This window comes from Coenobita brevimanus, chromosome 57, assembly GCF_032717465.1.
Source record: "Coenobita brevimanus isolate Jiangsu-jjx chromosome 57, ASM3271746v2, whole genome shotgun sequence".
Lineage (NCBI taxonomy): Eukaryota > Metazoa > Arthropoda > Malacostraca > Decapoda > Coenobitidae > Coenobita > Coenobita brevimanus.
The window spans coordinates 48,522,330-48,540,140 of NC_137010.1; the positions used below are offsets into that span (position 1 = coordinate 48,522,330).

At 39.4% G+C, this 17,811-nt stretch overlaps 1 pseudogene; it reads right to left on the reverse strand.

Annotated features, from left to right (window-relative positions):
• LOC145401986 (maltase-glucoamylase-like) overlaps window positions 1–17,811 on the reverse strand; it is a 426,725-nt pseudogene that overhangs the window by 370,972 nt on the left and 37,942 nt on the right.

A 17,811-nucleotide genomic window follows, 5' to 3' on the forward strand; every position in this document is an offset into this window, starting at 1 on the left:
ATTCATTATATGCTTCCTTCTTTTTTGCCACAGCCTGTCTCACCTCTTCAGTCCACCATGCTGTTCCTTGCACCCCCCTCCGTCTTCTCTTCCTCCCACACACCACATCACATGCTGCGCATATTTCTTCTGTAAATAATCAAATAATAAATAACACATGACAACATGTACGGGTACATTGAGTTAACGGGGCGTCTGCGGACACAGAGTGCAAATTGCACAGTGCACAGTGTGGATGTTCATGGGTGGTGTGGCAGCCTTGCCTGGCGCTATTAAGGTAGGTAGCAGTCAATCTGTCCCCAGCTCCGTTCATTCCACTGAGACTAGGAGCTTTCCCATGTGGGACAAGCACACAAGTCACTTCCTGAAGCAGTGACCCCTGATACGTTAAAAAAAATCCCGATGGTGGTCACTTAACTAACAAGGACCCTCAGCGATCCACAATCCATCTCAGGTCGAGAGTATGAGTAGTGACCGTTAACTCAGGGCTATCTGTGCATATCCTAGTCTGTGTATATACTATATTTGCATTCATAAATTGATCCAGGCTCTAAAAAATAAAAAATAAAAAATAAGAAAATAAAATAATATACATACTCAAGTGTTTTATTCAGGAGTAAACATATTAAGCTGGGGGTTAGTCAACAAATACTTATCGAGACGACTTTTAAAGGTCAGTACTGTATTAGAATTTACTACATTGGAGGGCAATTTATTCCATATATTTACAACTCTATTGAAGAAGAAATGCTTAGCTTCATGCAACTGGAATCGTTTGCCAATTATTTCATACCCATTGCCTATAGTATAATTCGAGTGATCAACTGTGAAGTATTTATCTACAGCCATGTTATCATGTCCTTTGAATATTTTGAATAGTTGAATTAGATCTCCTTGTAACCTCCATTTAGATAGGGTAAATAAATTCAGGGCTTCTCAATGTTCCCCGTACAGTTTATTTCTCAGTCTAGGTATCATCTCTGTCATCCTTCGCTGCACTCTTTCAAGCTTTCCATATTCTTTTTATTATACGGTGACCAAAACTGAATGCAATACTCCAAGTGCGGGCGTACTAAGGAATTATACAAAGTGAGGACAATATTATCGGATTTATATTCAAATGCTGTACCTATGAATCTACCAATTTATTGGCTTTTTTCACAGCTTCTGTGCATTGTTTGCTTGGTTTCAAATCGTTTGTTATTATAACTCCTAAGTCTTTTTCATAGTTTACCCTATCAAGTTGGACATTATTCATGCTATAACTAGCTCTTACATTTTTACTGCCAATGTTTAGCACTTTGCATTTATTAATACTGAAATCCATTTGCCAAACTTGGGCCCAGTTAAACAATCGATCAAGATCTCTCTGAATTGCCTGTCTTTGCAGTGCTGTATCTGCTCTGTTACCTATTTTAGTATCGTCAGCAAATTTTGAAATTTTACAACATAATACTTCATCAATATCACCGATATATATTAAGAAAAGAATAGGACCCAACACTGAACCCTGCAGCACTCCACTTGTAACGTTTATCCAGCCTGACTCTTGTCCTTTAATTACAACTCTTTGTTTTCGTCCGGTGAGTCAATCTTCAACCTACTGAAGGACCCTGCCGCTGAAAACATGTGCCTGTAGCTTTTGAAGGAGTATTTTGTGTGGAACTTTGTCAAAAGCCTTTTGAAAATCAAGGTAAACAACATCAACTGATTTAGTGTCGTCATACATGCTCAGTACATCAATGAAACAGTCCAGCAGATTCGTGAGGCAAGAGCGATTATTACGAAAATCATGTTGAGAATCTTTGATGAGATTGTTTGATTCTAAGTGTTTCACAAACTTGTCTCTGATAATAGTTTCAAGCAATTTGCAAATCACCGATGTTAAACTAATTGGGCGGTAGTTTTCTGGCTGTGCTCTGTTACCTTTTTTGAATATTGGGGTTACATTAGCAAGTTTCCATTCATGTGGCACCTCACTGCTCTTAAGTGATAAGTTAAAAAGTTCAAGTAAGGGCTTTGATATTTCATTCTGTAGTTCCTTCAAAACACGTTGAGATATTTTGTCTGGTCCCGGTGTTTTATTATCTTTTAATTTGCTAATTGCAAGTAGTACGCCGCGATCACTAACTGTAATGTCAGTGATTATGTTGTCCTCTTCTATAGGAATGGGGGAAACAGCAGGAATCGTATGTATATTTTCTGTTGTAAATACTGACGCAAAGAAAGTATTAAGAATTTTTGCCATCATAGTTTCACCATCAATGTGCTCACCGTTATCTGTGATTAAGGGACCGATTGTCGGAGTTATTACCTTATTGCATCTTATGTAACTGAAAAATTCTTTGGGATTTGTTTTACTGATACTTGCAATATGTGCCTCAAGGTTTTTCTTACTGCATTTAATTTTTTGGCTTTCCGTCGAAGGGTATCGTATTTATTTTAATCACTCTGAGGAACGAGTCTGTAAATTACAAGTGAATCTTCATAATGCACACGCTTATTTGCATAGCTGAGAAAAGTGCTAGTAAACAGTAGTATTTCTATCCCTCCGTACCCCTAACACTCTGGCCCATTATATCAAACTGGGTGTATAATACGCTCGGAGGAGAGGAATATGCCAGACAGAACTAGATATTTATGTTACTGAAGAAGTAGGGAAGAGGGAGGGGTATATCATTATCTTGACAAGAGTGTGGAATCTGCAGAATTAGAATGTCATGGGTGCATTTCACGTTTCGATGTGCAAAGTGGAACAGAATGCAAGTTGTAACCACTTTAGGAACCAGTGGGATTCGCTACAACGTGGCCTCTTCGAAATGACTGAGTCTGTGGCTGAAAAAATGGACTACCCACGCATAATATATGGTGGTGGTAGAATGATACGGTGGATGAGGCAGTAATGGATAGAGAGAAGATTATTCAAGACCTGGACAAGGATGGTAGTAAGGAGCTCTGATCAGCTGTTACACATAAAGCCAATGGAACATTACATCAATCTATAAAATTAATGTAACAATGTCGTGAATAACTTGAATAGTACAAGTGATAAAAGTGACATTCAAAGGAACTAAACAAATGTAGGGTTGCAATACTGCATAGTTGGTGATCAATGTGTATGAAAAGTTGTTTGAGTAACTTGGAATCATTATAATCACTTGGTGAATGTGCAGTTTGTCTGCGAATAGGTTAATTTGGACCCAGCAGCATCAAAACAGGGACCACTTACTCTAACTGAATGTGACAGTATGAAGACCATCATAGACAAAATGCTGAGATATCAGGCAGCCCTGTTACAGTCATTGAAATACCGATAGCTTCAGATGATACTGGTGTAAGGATGGTTAAACGACCTCATCAAGCAAATGTAAGAATTTATCTCAGTGCCAAGTAACTGACTGAATATATATATGGGGAAGCGAGATGTCATCGAGGAAGCTAACTATGATAATCAGAAGCTGTTAAACCAGGTAACGGAAATTGTCGAGAGGATCTGAGGGAACCTGATCAGGGAGAGAGTGAAAACCGATATACACAGTTGCATTTATGGTGCACGGGACTCTTGTAGCAGCTCAGTTAAGACCATTTTACAGATATTCAACCCTATAGCGTTCCTTGCCCCAGTCCGAGATTGGTCTTGCGTTCATTTGTCCAGCAGCCCACCTCCTTATCTCTTGGTCACCACCTACGCTGACCATTCCCCCCCCCCCCGTAATTTGGAAAAAGCAGCCATCGGGAAAGCAAAGCAGATTATGCAGGCATAATACTGCTGTTGCACTACCTTCCACTGCGTTCCACTATATTCATTTATTCATTGCTAATTATCAGTATCTTAAATTACTCCTTAACTTCATTCCACTACATTTATTCTTGGGAAATAGTATCTTTCATTCTCCTTTGGCTTCTTTCTCCTACACCCTCTGGTAAGCCTTAAAGCGCCTAGTAATGTGGCTGCTCACCTGCCTTACTACGGGGGCTACCATCAGCCACGAACCCCACAGGAACTGGTCATCAATGGCCAACGTGAAGACCGTAGTGGGGAACCTAGAGGTATGGAGAGGGGGTTACGAAGGAAATCAGACAGACTAATTGTAAAGAGAGGAGGAGGGTTTGTGGCGAAGAGAAGGGAGAGTGTGAACAATTACGAGAAGATGAGATGGCGTGGAGAGAGAGAGAGAGAGAGACAGAGAGAGAGAGAGAGAGAGAGAGAGAGAGAGACAGAGAGAGAGAGAGAGAGAGAGAGAGAGAGAGAGAGAGGAAATATCACCTGCTATGTGAGTCAACAAAACACGTCTTCGTTCCTCGCCACTCATAACAAAAAGGCATTATCTGATTTCGTACCCGCAATAGAATTTACTAGTGCCGTACGTGCTCGTAATGTGTGTGTGTGTGTGTGTGTGTGTGTGTGTGTGTGTGTGTGTGTGTGTGTGTGTGTGTGTGTGTGTGTGTGTGTGTGTGTGTGTGTGTGTGTGTGTGTGTGTGTGTGTGTGTGTGTGTGTGTGTGTGTGTGTGTGTGTGTGTGTGTGTGTGTGTGTGTGTGTGTGTATTTTTTTTAATGTGTCCGACTCTGGGCAAAGACTTCAGGGCCTATCCCCTGGGCATATCCCCAGGCCCAGTACTCCTGCTACATCTCCACATGTCACCGCTTCGGCGCTGACACCCGCCGTCCATATTGAATACATGCTTGGGCTGTCTCATACAAGACTGGTGTACTAGTATTAGCGGGGATGTTTTTACGATATGTCGGCGGTCTTCTGGTAGATCAGAAAAGTCTATTATTTATTAAATTCAGAACCATAAACTGTTTCTTGTCCCAGGGGGGATTTGAAAGGGATCCGATAGGACTGCAGGCCACCTCTCCAGTCTCTACCCTTTGAGCCTCCCTCAAGTGAGGTGAGGCAATGTGAGGTGAGGCAGTATGTGGTGTGGTAGTGTGAGGTGTGGTAATGCTTGGTGTGGTAGTGTGAGGTGTGGTAATGCTTGGTGTGGTAGTGTGAAGTGTGGTAATGCTTGGTGTGGTAGTGTGAGGTGTGGTAATGCTTGGTGTGGCAATATGATGTATAGCAATGTCTTTTTTTTAAACAAAAACTTTTTCTTCTCCCGAATTTTCCCAAGGAAACACACATGGGCTACTCAGTGTACTCCAGTCACAAAAATATTGTTCCACTTGCATGAACACATGAACCTTGTAAAAATGTAATAAACATACACATTTCCGCATAACTGTCACTCAAATCCCTTTGTAATGTGCACAGGATCCACTCAGATCTACCCAAAATCAACTCAAATCTGCAAAACAAATCCCCAATCATCTGTCTTCAAGTTTAATCAGTATTGTTCCTTATCTCCTTGTACACTTACTGGAAGAAAAGAGGTGTAATCACGGTGTGGCCCTGGGAGTGAGCCAGGTAGTGCAGAGTGTAGAGGTACGGCAGCAGGAGGTAGCGTATCTCTAAGGCCTCTCTGCCGGACCTCGCCACTGAAGGCCATAATCCTGGATCCTGGGGACGAGGGAGAAGGGCTAGTGTAGAAACGAGACAGACAGCCAGACAGACAGCAAGTTACATCGTTATGAATACACTGAGAGAGAGAGAGAGAGAGAGAGAGAGTAGTAGTCGTAGTAGTCGCAGTAGTAGTCAATCAATCAATCAATCGTCTTTATTTCGTATCTCGTGATACATAAAATATAATACATTTCATCATCATAAATACTATAGATACTCCTTTACAATTGAATTTAATAAAATATTTACAATAAATAAATCCTTAACAATCAGATCGAGGAGTTGATCCAATTTCATTAATTAAAAAAAAAATAAATAAATAAATAAATTCAATATATACAATTTGCATACCAACACATTCAGTATCAACTGTTATACATCTTTTTCGAAATTTACATTAACTCCACACCACTTATTTCCTCATGGTTCTGCACCCACTGAATTCTGGCATTTATAATGTCCACAGAGTTATCCAATATATCTATCTCATATTTATCATAAAAATATTTCAATAAATGAGGAACATGGTGGCCAGAGGACTGATAAAATAACCTAAAAACCGCATTATTCTTTCTACTTAGGGCTTTACAATACCTAGCTTGCACTAGGGCAACATGGTGTCTAAGTAAAAGTAGTCCTGCTGCCTTGGATATACTATGATTACTTATTAATCTTGGCACATTATATATTTTCTTAAGAGCATTTGCAAATGCACTTTCAAAGCTTCTGAATACATTGCTTTTAAGCATATCTTTCATATTCCAAATACTTAAACCATAGTCAGGGACACAGTATGCTTTAAACAAATACAGTAACGTCTGTGCATTAACGTTCTTAAATTTTCTAATTACTGAATTAAATTTAGCATAAAATGAGTTCAATCTGAAATAAATATCTTGATTATCAGAAAAGTTGTCTTGAATTACATGGCCCAAATATTTGTATTCATTTACCACTTCATAACAATTTAAATAACGGATACCTTGTGCCTGTTTCTTATTATGTTGAAATATAACAATTTTTGATTTATCATTGTTAATTCTTAAATTAAGACTATTAATATTCTGTTCAAATATGTCACACAAATATAGAATATGCTCTTCACTATCAGCTAGTAATGCTATATCATCAGCATATGCAATTGCATTCAATCTAACAACCCCAAGGCAGCAACCCACATCTGTTTCCGTCAGGGTTTTAAAACATTATCTATGTACAGTTTAAAAAGTAAAGGAGAAAGAACTCCTCCCTGCCTCACTCCTTTATTAATTATATGATACATTCCTTTACTCCCATTCCATGTAATTCTTGCTAACTGGTTTCTTAAATATCTCATTAAAGTTAATGTTAAGTCAGGGTTAACTCCTTTATCCAGTAAAATATGACCCAATTTAAAATGATCAACATTATCAAAGGCCTTTGATAGATCCATAAAAGCTATGTATGATTTTCTGCCTCCTTTTGTATAAGACCTAATGGTTTCTTTTAATAAAAAACAAGCATCTCCTGTAGACATTCCATTACAGAAGCCAAATTGTTTGGAATCAAAAAATACACTCTCACTTAAAATATTTAAAAAATGAAGTTCTAAAATTTTTAAAAGACAAGATGAAACCATTACTGGTCTATAGTTAGCAGAGTCCGCTGCATTACCCTTCAGATCTTTCACTATGGGAGTGATATCACCCTTTAACATTTCAACAGGTATGTAACAATGAGTAAAACAACTGTTGATAAAATGTGTTAAAATATTTAAAAACTCCACTGAAGCATGCTTTAGTAAAAAAGAATGTAATCCATCATGCCCTATTCCATCATTCAATGACTTAATTAACACAGAAAGTCTTTCAACTGATATGCATATATGAAACTTTCTTTTAATTTTCCACCTTTCTTTCAATACTGTGAGAAAGAGTCCTCTTCATCACCACTACTAACATCTCCAACTCCTCTGAGCATTCTTCCATTAAAAATGTTTATTATTTCCTTATCATTACTGGTCCCATCAACTACTTTTGATGACCTTATTTTATTACTTTGTTTCTTGATTTCTTTCCAAAAGGCTGTCATATTCTTATTTAAGAATTTTTCTTCCACAGCCTTTGATCTTTCATTAATTTCTTCCTTCTTGCACTTAGAGAGTGCTAATTTAAATTCTTTCCTACTACCAACCATCTTCATGTACTCCTTTGAATTTCTTTCTTTTCCCTTTTTCAACCATTCCATGTAGTCACAGCGTGATCTCATACAGTGTTTTAACATTTCTATTCCAACCAGGAATAATTCTGTGTTTATTTTTTCTTACCCTCATACCCTTATATTTCTTAGTACGAGATGATAATGAAGAAATCAGTTGCTCATAAAAAATATCAAGTTCTTGTATATGCTGCTTACGTTGGCATCCAGTAACCTGGCAACTTAATGTTTCAAGAGCAATTAACCTTGTCAAATCATTATTAACATCTTTTTCTATTGTTTTAATATCATCAGCACTTAGGCTGTTCCAATTTAAAAAGTCCTCACTAACACTTGTTTCTCCCTGGCAAAATGTACCAAGGCATTCTTCAGGGCAATTTATGTACATACATACAACCATTGGTAAATGGTCTGATCCAATAAAAGAATATAACACCTGTATATTAGAAATTATAACATTTTTGGAATCTCTACCTATAATATGGTCTAACCATTTTGTGTAGGAGTTGTTGTAAGGAATAAATGTAAATGTGTTAATATCAAGCATATCATAATCAAAACATTTCAGGTCATTTCTCCCAATAAAATTGCTGAGATTATTCCATGCTCTACCTATAAATGGGTCTGCATTAAAATCTCCTAAAAAATACACATTATCATAGCTATAATTAATTAAAACCTGCTCCAACTTACTCAGTGACTCCAAATAAAGTTCAAGGGTGACATCCTCCCAAACATCACTTTTTACATATACATTTACCAGTAATACTGTGAAACCTCTCACTGACAATTCCAAAATTATCATATTTGCTTCAAGAGATATAACTTTAACTTGAAAGGAAGCATTCTTTTTCCACAGACAAACAAGCCCTCCCTCACATCTTCCTCTAAATGATTTAACTGATTTCTCTGAATAGCCAGCAGCAGATCCCCACCCATATACCTTTCATCAATAAAAGCAAACAATCTCCTAGCCTATCTTCTTTAAGAAATGATTCTTGCAAAAAAATAACATCATAACTTCCATCTGCAAGTGAGCGCACCACATCTATGTTTTTCCTTAATGAACAACAGTTGTAAGTACAAATAGTAATATCCATAATGATGTAGGGTACAGTATTATGCTTCTCTATACTACAATATTAAAAATGCACAGAAAAAAAAAAATACAGACAATGAAGCTTAAAAGTACCAGAAAAAAGTCCAGTAAAAAAATAAAAAAATAAATAAACTCCTATCTAAAATTATCTATGAAAGAAAAAATATAAAAAAGAAAGGTTCAATATAGGATGATAAAAACTGAAGCAAAAGGAGGCAGATAGTGAAAAAAAAAATACATATACATATATACATATATATATACACATACATAGACACATACATACATATACATATACACACATACATATACATATACATACACATATACATACATATACATACACACACACACACATACACACATATATATGTATATAAAACTCCAATAATAAAATACCAAAAGATTAAAAAATATGCAATAAAATAATAAAGTCTAAGATATTCTGTAACCATAAAATACCCACAGTATAACAGAATGCAAAAGTACACAGTAATGTTAAAAATACTATACACAGTAGTCAGTAAATCAACTGAAGACAAAAGTCAAGATAATAAAAAATATTAAAAGTTGTAGACAGTAAAAAAAATATCTATATATAAGTATCTAAATCGAATCTTTGTTTAAGGTCCCCCTAGACTTATTATAAAACTTATCTAAAACAATGTCCTCTGGCCATAAATCTCCGTTAAATAATTTATCTCTATCTGTAGCTCGTACAGTAATCTTATAAGCATGGAACTCCTCTGATCTAATTTGCAGTTTCTCAATGTTTATTACAGAAATATTAAAAACACTATAAATAAAATTCTTTATACTGTCAACAGAGACTTGTTTATCTACCCTCCCCAAGAATACATCCAAAGTTTTTTTCACTGCTTTAATATCATGCCCACCACTCTTCATTGAGCCTGTTACACCTCTAAACTGAGGTCTTTTCATTCTAGGTCTTCTTCTCTCAACAAGCTGCCACTCACCAAGTTTATCATCACTGGTATTATTCATGGTCTGCTTTTGAAATTGCTTTGCTTCCTGTCCAGTAACATTATTATCACTTTCTTTTTCTCAGTTGTGATCTCTTTATTTTGGTTATTGCCCCAGCAGTGGAGTCTATGACAGGCATATTAGGAGTGCTTGTCCACCAACCTTCTGTCACACCTCTTCCCTTACTCCCTGCATCACACAGTCCACCACCTTCCCTGCCCATCATACCAGATAACTCTTTACTCTCCCTTTCTGCTCCACTTAACACTCCCCTACTTTTCTCACTAACACTTATCTCTTGCCTCCTCTCTACTATCATCGGCCCATCATCCTCACCATGAATTCTGCCAGATTTGCCTCCATCCATCTCTGGTCCCACCACAGCCCCAGCATCCCTCACCTCCTCCACCAACTCAGGCCGCACCCCCACATCCTGCTCCACCACCACCTTCCTTGCCGTACCCACCCCTGCTACTGCTGCTGCATAATTAAGAACAGGATCTGTACTATTTTCCGGCACCTTCATATGTTTGGGTAAGTTCACACCTAAATCCGCCATTCTCAAGGAATCCAGATTATCTATTATGTGAGCATCTTCCATAGTTAAATCTTTGGCTGCTTCCTCCATACCATTAATAGCATAAGTAAACTTACTTCTTAAGTCCTTCATATCCATCTTAATTATCCTAACTGCATCAGCAGTATTACAGACCTCTGACTTAATATCTAAAATTTTTGGCAGTAACTCATTTATTTTAGTAATATCCTCAGCTAAGGATCTTAGCATTGGGCCAAATATTTCTAAACCTATTGGTGGCATTCTTTTATGAGAATCAGTTACATATTTCAAATGTTTGTTCTTCTTTACTGCCTTCTCATACAAATCAAACACATCTCTTAGGTCTTTCTTTTTCTTCTCCGGATCTCTCCTCCACGATATATCAGTTTTCAATATATTACACAAGAGTTCCTTGCTTTTCTTAATCTCTTCATGAGAATAAAATGCTAAAGCTATTTCAAAAAGAGAATCATGGGGGTAATCACTCTTTCCTGAGTAGTAGTAGTAGTAGCAGTAGTAGTAGTAGTAGTAGTAGCAGTAGTAGTAGTAGTAGCAGTAGCAGTAGCAGTAGTAGTAGTAGCAGTAGCAGTAATAGTAGCAGTAGTAGCAGTAATAGTAGCAGTAATAGTAGTAGTAGTAGTAGTATCGTATGACTAGGCTGTCCTTTGGGCTGTCCTCACTTGGCTCTTGTTATTAACACTTCAAAGAATCCTTCTTCAAGCACGCAATCAGGCTTCTATCAGCATTCATAGTAAATCTGTCTATACTATTACAACGTAGAGTTCGTTGATACGTCGAGAACGACTTGCTGACAGGCCAGGCGGTTAATCAAAGGCCGCTGAACACCTCTGGGTTTTATTCCATCTAGTCACATTTGAGGTACACTAGCAAAACACTGACTCTGCTCTCCGTCCTCACCAGCCAATTGTCCATTCATTGACTGTGACACACTTTTTGACTCTTTGTCGGACTACTCCGTCCTTCATTGATTATACTTTCTGACTCACTAGCTCTGTCACTGACCCTATCACTGTCCGTCCGCCACTCACCGACTGTTCGCTGATTTTCCGTTACTGACTGATTCACTATCTGACTGGCTAACAGCCACTGAATCGCTGTCACACACAAACTAACGGTTCGCTACTCTCGACTCATTAAACACACCTCAGTGCGTCCGTTACTCACTGTCTCACTGCCTAATCTCTGCTGAACTGTCACGGAGAGAAGACAATCCTTAAAGCAACCCCCCCCCCCCCCCGATCAACCCACCAGCGCAGCCAAAAACATTCCAGCCCCTAGGAGAGAACCCTCATTCTCTCACGCAATAATGCACTTAAATTAACAACGAAAAATAATAACAATGACAAGAACAAATTCCTACGGTATGATAGAAAGAAAATAAAGCAGACATGCCGAAATCTCCAGAATATCCATCGCATCTCCAGATATAAACATCGGCCTAATCCACGGCATGAGAGTTAATTTTTACAATGTTCCTCAAATCTCCAGATATAAAGCACTAACAAAATTCTGAAGGCATAATAGTACAATGTGTGCTTATGTACTGTACGGTTTGTACTTAAATTACACAAAAATATGAACGTCTTACGTAGAAATATTATGGTAAGGAAGAGATGTTCAGAACCTTCACAACCCCACGAAGATATTGGGTTTTGCTCTTTTGATGGTATGCTTAAAACGTCATTTGTGAAGGGAAACGTAAGCCTCTAATTTATGGCTAACAATTGTATATCCCTGCATTTAGTAGTGACCTTCAATTATCTAGGCAGATCTACTTTCGCCACGTGCTCCGGAAATTATGGTCAAAACTGGGACTTACCTTCCCTTTCGCTAATGCTATTTTTAATCATGCAGTCTTTCCCCTGGCCCCATTCACGTGTTCAGTAGTATCTGCCTGGTTGTGGTTGCGGCTGTAGGGAAAGAAAGCTCCCAGCTGCATCCAGCAGTGACACAGCTCCTCCGTTGTGTCCCCAAAGAATCCACAGATGTCCGCACCCACGTAAGGCAGCCTGAACAGATTGAACTCCAGCATACGTGAGCACGGCACGATGATACTTCAGATTAATGCCAATCGACTGCATGATTCATTAAGGCAGGCAATAAATATACATTAATTACACAGTTTCAGTCTTTCCCTAGAAAACGACCTGCAACCGTGAATGTTATAACCAGGTCCCAAACTCTCGGCACGCCCACCGTATTAAACAAACGTTTGCAGGACGTAATTGCTACCTAGGTCTTACTACCACCAAACGATTTGTATTTTGAAATGTAGAGCATCCTAGTAAGGTGAGGGCATTAATGGATATCACATCCAGCCTATTCAGTTCGAAATCTCTCTCCTGGGATGAATGCATCGCTTACAGATGGTAAGGATAAGATAAGTGGTACGTCATGGGTGTAAAGACGTTAACCCACTCAGTACATGGCATCTCTCATTTTAATCAGACTACCATCAATTTAAAAAATATATATATCTAATAAAGTTAGGGGTTACTAAACGTTATATCAGAAATCCATCCAGTAAAAAAAAAAAAAAAAAAAAAAAAAATCCTGAAGTCAACAGATTCGCATGGATGTGACACAGCTATTTTAATAAAGACGTCCTCCAGCTGAAAAGGTTAATACATAGCGTGGGAATGATCCAAAAATAGAACAGAAAAGCACAAAAGCAGGAGGACTTCGAACGGAGGGCCGAGTGAAACGGATCATACATAATTCACATATCGTTTAAACCTTGAACATTGTCGGCTCCACCTCACAGGTCAACCACATACGAAGACATGTTTTATTATTCCAGTGGGTCATACCATTCAGTCGACCGTGAGGGTGCAGCCAGTTATTTACAGCACTGAACAAAAGTTCGCCGACACTTCTCTGTCGGCTGTGACAATGCAAGGTGTTACATGAACTATTTTATGTGATAATAATTTGAAACACAACAAAAGTGTGTGAGATGGAAGGATGATCTGTTGTCTGGGGAGGAATGAGAAACAGGGAAAGAAATTTAAAACGCAGGCAGGGGATTGTCAGCGAACTTGTGGTCATGGCTGTATATCTCCATAAATACTTCATCCGTCCATTCCTATCCTTTGTCAAGTCTTCTGGTGCTTCAGCTTCCAAGCCTTGAACTCTTACATATTCACTTACCATGCTAAACCATCTTCATGCCCGGCCAAACCTCCTCCCATCCTCAGACTCATTAAGAATACTTCTTTAACAATTCTCTTCAGACCCTTTCTCTCCAAGTTACCATCTGAACTACGCACACCCTTTGATAACCATAACAAACATTATTACTCAACATGTGCATAAAAACTATATTTCTTATCCTATCCAGCACATGCAACATACACACATTCATACATACAATCTTTGACAGTCCCATTTCTACTGCTGCCACTTTGTATTTGTGAGCCATGCTATGCCAAAATCCTATACCGATATGGTTACGCCGGGGTGGCGATTTTATAAATGACTCAGCCCACCAGGTGATCAGCACGGAGTATGGTAGAGTCTGTTGTCTGACAATGTTTTCAGTGACAACTGCAACATACCAGCTTGCACATTCCCTGACCCTTATTTTTTGGACAGACTACCGAATGAACCGTATACCCACAAGTTTTTTTTCTGCAAAAATTAATCAGGTACACTTATATTGTATTAATTAGAAATGGCAGGAACACTGTAAGCGCGATACTTTAATGTACTGTATTGATTCAGTTAGGTCCATTCGGACCTGATAAGGCGATTCAGGGTCATTTAGGGCCATTCAGGCCAAACTACGTTCATTCTGTTCGACTTTGATCAGTTAAGATCCTTTAAATTCAGTCTGACTCAGTCTGATTAATTCTGGTCCGTTCAGGATCAGTTAGGTTCATTAGGGTTCATCAGTACCGTTTCAGATCCAGTCAGGTCCATCATTTCCATGCAGGCTTATTCAAGTCATTTCAGGCTAGTTTAGGAACAGTTCGGCTCCAAACAGGTCCATTCAGGTAATTCACATCTAATCGTACCACTCCATTCAGATCTAGGTACGGTCATTATCTAGTTAGGTCCATTCAAGCCCAGTCAGTGTTCAGTCAGGATTGCACACCCATTCGGATCAAATTACTGCAGACCAGTTTAGGGTCGCTAACATCTCTTCAGGTAAGTTTAGATCCATTTTAGTCATTCTGGCTCATATTGGCCATGTCAAGACCAAAGAAAACAAGTTCAAGGCTATTTCAGCCAGCCTAGGACCTTGTATATCACTTTATGCCCATCAGGTCAATTTAGGTCGCCTTCCTTAACTCCTTCCTTCCTGTTCTGCCTTTCTTTCCTTCTGTCTGTCATCTTTCTGTCCACGGGTGACTCTACACTGAGTGACAAGCCAAATGGTTTCCTGGTGTACAGGAAACCATTTACTACGCTGGTTGGCAACCATAAACCAAACTATGGCGCCTGGTGGTTTAGTGGGTAATCAAGGCGCTCCAGTCGGATTGAGCCTGTGTCGGTTTATCCAAGGGGTGGTTGGGGTTTACTGCTCACGTAATGCCACTCAGGGATGAGTGAGGCTGGTCACTCTCATCTTAAGTGTTAGGACCAACTTGTCTTGCCAAGGGCTCTACGCTGCTCATGGGGCAACACAGGATTAGGTGATGTATGTATGTATGTGTAAGATCGATATAGGCGATTCCTAAGAGAGGCGTGTGCCAAAATTCAGTCCCATCACTGCAGAGTTTTGAGGTATTCGGAGTTCAGGTCACTCATGTTCTTTTAGATGGCATCAGGGCAGCCATACTGATTCCGATCAATACAGGTAGTGTCTGGCCATGCATAGGGCGATGTGAACAAAATGTTTAACTAACTGACACAATGGTTTTTGAAATATGTCAATTCAGGTCGTAGACTGGGTGATGTGGGAAAAAAATAAGAGGTCTGGAATGGACTAGTTGAGGGTGGGTGGTGGGGCACAACTGGCAACGTACAGTCTATAAATGTGTGAGTTTAAGCCGGCTGGCAGTCGAAGCATTGTCCTGAGATGTTATGCGCCGCAACAGTGCATAAATGTGCGGGTCAGGTGGAGAGCAGTGGGTGGGATGGTGGGGCACGCTGGGGAAATCATATGGTGTGAAGATGGGTAAGGTACAAATAAAAAACGGGGAGAATAATTGAGTGAGGTCGGTGGATGGTGCTGGCTGGTGGGGCAGGGCAGGACGATCACATCCCGTGAAGATGAGCACTGTATGAACGGCAGCGTTGGCAGTGGGAACAGATTTAACTCAGCGCTGTGAAAGAGTAGGGAGAGGGTTACAGTAGATGGGCAGGGCTGGTGGTAGTTGCTGGGACAGGATGAGAATACTGTACTACACACTGTGAAAATGAGCGTTGTAGATCTGTTTGTATGAGTACAGTGATGGTTTGTTTCAAAATATTCATAAACAGGATAACAAGAAAAATATTCATCTTTATATACCCGGTGTTTAATAATGGATGTAAAAATTATAAAACGTGTTTTACGGACTATGGGGAATGAAGACAATTGAAGACACTAAATATTTCTACGTTATCCTGATTGTTGTATGCAGTTTACAACAGTTACCCAGTGTTTCTGCTCACCCTCTACTCAACCCCTGGCTGGTGAGAAATTTCATCACAATGAATGAAGACCTGCTATCTCGAGTTTAAGATGGCAGTTCAAAGCACTGTTAGGCTGTAAGAACGGCAATTCACGATGACACTGATACTGATACCCATACAGTTTCATATCTCGTCGTGGCTTGGACGTCACTCCAGCTTAGGAAGGGATAGACGATGCACAGAAACTATGGCTGAAGTTTGTACATGTAACATACTGACCTATGACAGACTTCCTGAGGTCTTCCCAGCGAGCCCTGTTGTCTCCCAGCCAGTGGCCCGCCCAGCGGGAAGGTGGACCGACTCGCCACCAGACCGCGCCGACCAGTCACATTTTGAAGCGCTCCCGACCCACAAAAACAAAATAACTGAAGAATAAGAGTTAGATTTATTCCTATCGTCTGTGCGTTGGTTATTTAGGAGAGAAAGTCATTTTTATAAGACCCAGTCTACCAATATGTGCGACCCAAAACAGCTGAATATACCTGTATATCCAGGTCTCCAGTTAGATCAAAATTATATATATGTTACAGGGATTTTGTGTAACCAGTGATTTTAAGACATCCCTAGGGAATTCGTGAAATGAGTTTAAATTAGGATGGGTTAATAAAGGTTAGGTTAATTTAGGCTGCGGTTAGGTTAGGCTGGGATAATCTAGGTTAAGTTTAGGTTAGGTTAGGCTATGTTAGTTAGGTTAGGAGTTAAGTTAGGTTAGGTTAATTAAGATGAACGCTTAATATAGCCTAACATAGCATTCATCTAAATTAACTTAATCAAGCCTAATTAACAGAGCCTAACCTAACCTAAACTTACCCTAGATTATCCCAGCCTAACCTAACCGCAGCCTAAGTTTACCTAACCTTATTTAACCCATCCCAGTTGAAACTAATTTCACGAATTCCCTAGGGATTTCATGAAATCACTGGTTACACAAATTCCCTGTAGCATATATTATAGATAGATACAGATATATATATATGTATAGATAGATATAGATATATAATAGATTTAAACGGATAGACAGATGGAAAGATAGATTAAACAGATATAAGCCATAAATTGATAAATAAAAATATATATAAAACCTTCATAAGCTGAATAAATACCCAATGCCAGCGCAAAAATGGCATGAGAGAGAGAAGAACAGAGATAATTGTATCACGCCTTCATTATGATGGGCCTCTCATCACCTGTGCCATTCATGGTCAAGTAGTCCGCTCATATCCATCTCCATTTAAGCTAATTTCAGTATATTAACGGCCATGTAGTTTCAGTAAGGTCCATTTAGGTCCAGTTAGGCTAATTAGGATAATTTAGATCTAATTAGGTCCTAAACATCATTCAGGCTGAGTTGCGGTTATGCCGATTCAGGTTCTGATAGACCCATTCAGAACCTGCACACCTAGTCGAGGCCAGTCATATCAGTTCAGGATATATGACTTTAGAGGAGAATTGAATGGTGTGCATGGCGTAGAGCTGGGAAGGTGCCATGGATGGGGTGGTGGTGGTTTGTGGGGACATGCCGGAAAGGTAGACCGGTGGCGTAGGTAACCCGGTAAAGGGCACATCGACATCGAGCAAGCATAAAAGTGACCAGGGTTATCAGATAGGAGTGGGAGGAGTGAACTAGGATGGGACTGGATGGAGCAGCAGATCAAGGCGAATATCCTCTATTTATATGAAGAATGGCAAACGGTGACATTAATGGTGGACAAGTTTATGCCACAGATATCCCACAGGAGCGTAATGTGGTAAGACCAGAAAAGGGGTAGTGAGGGTGGAGAGGAGTGGCTAAGATGGGCTGGGGGTGATGGTCGAGTGGTGTGGCA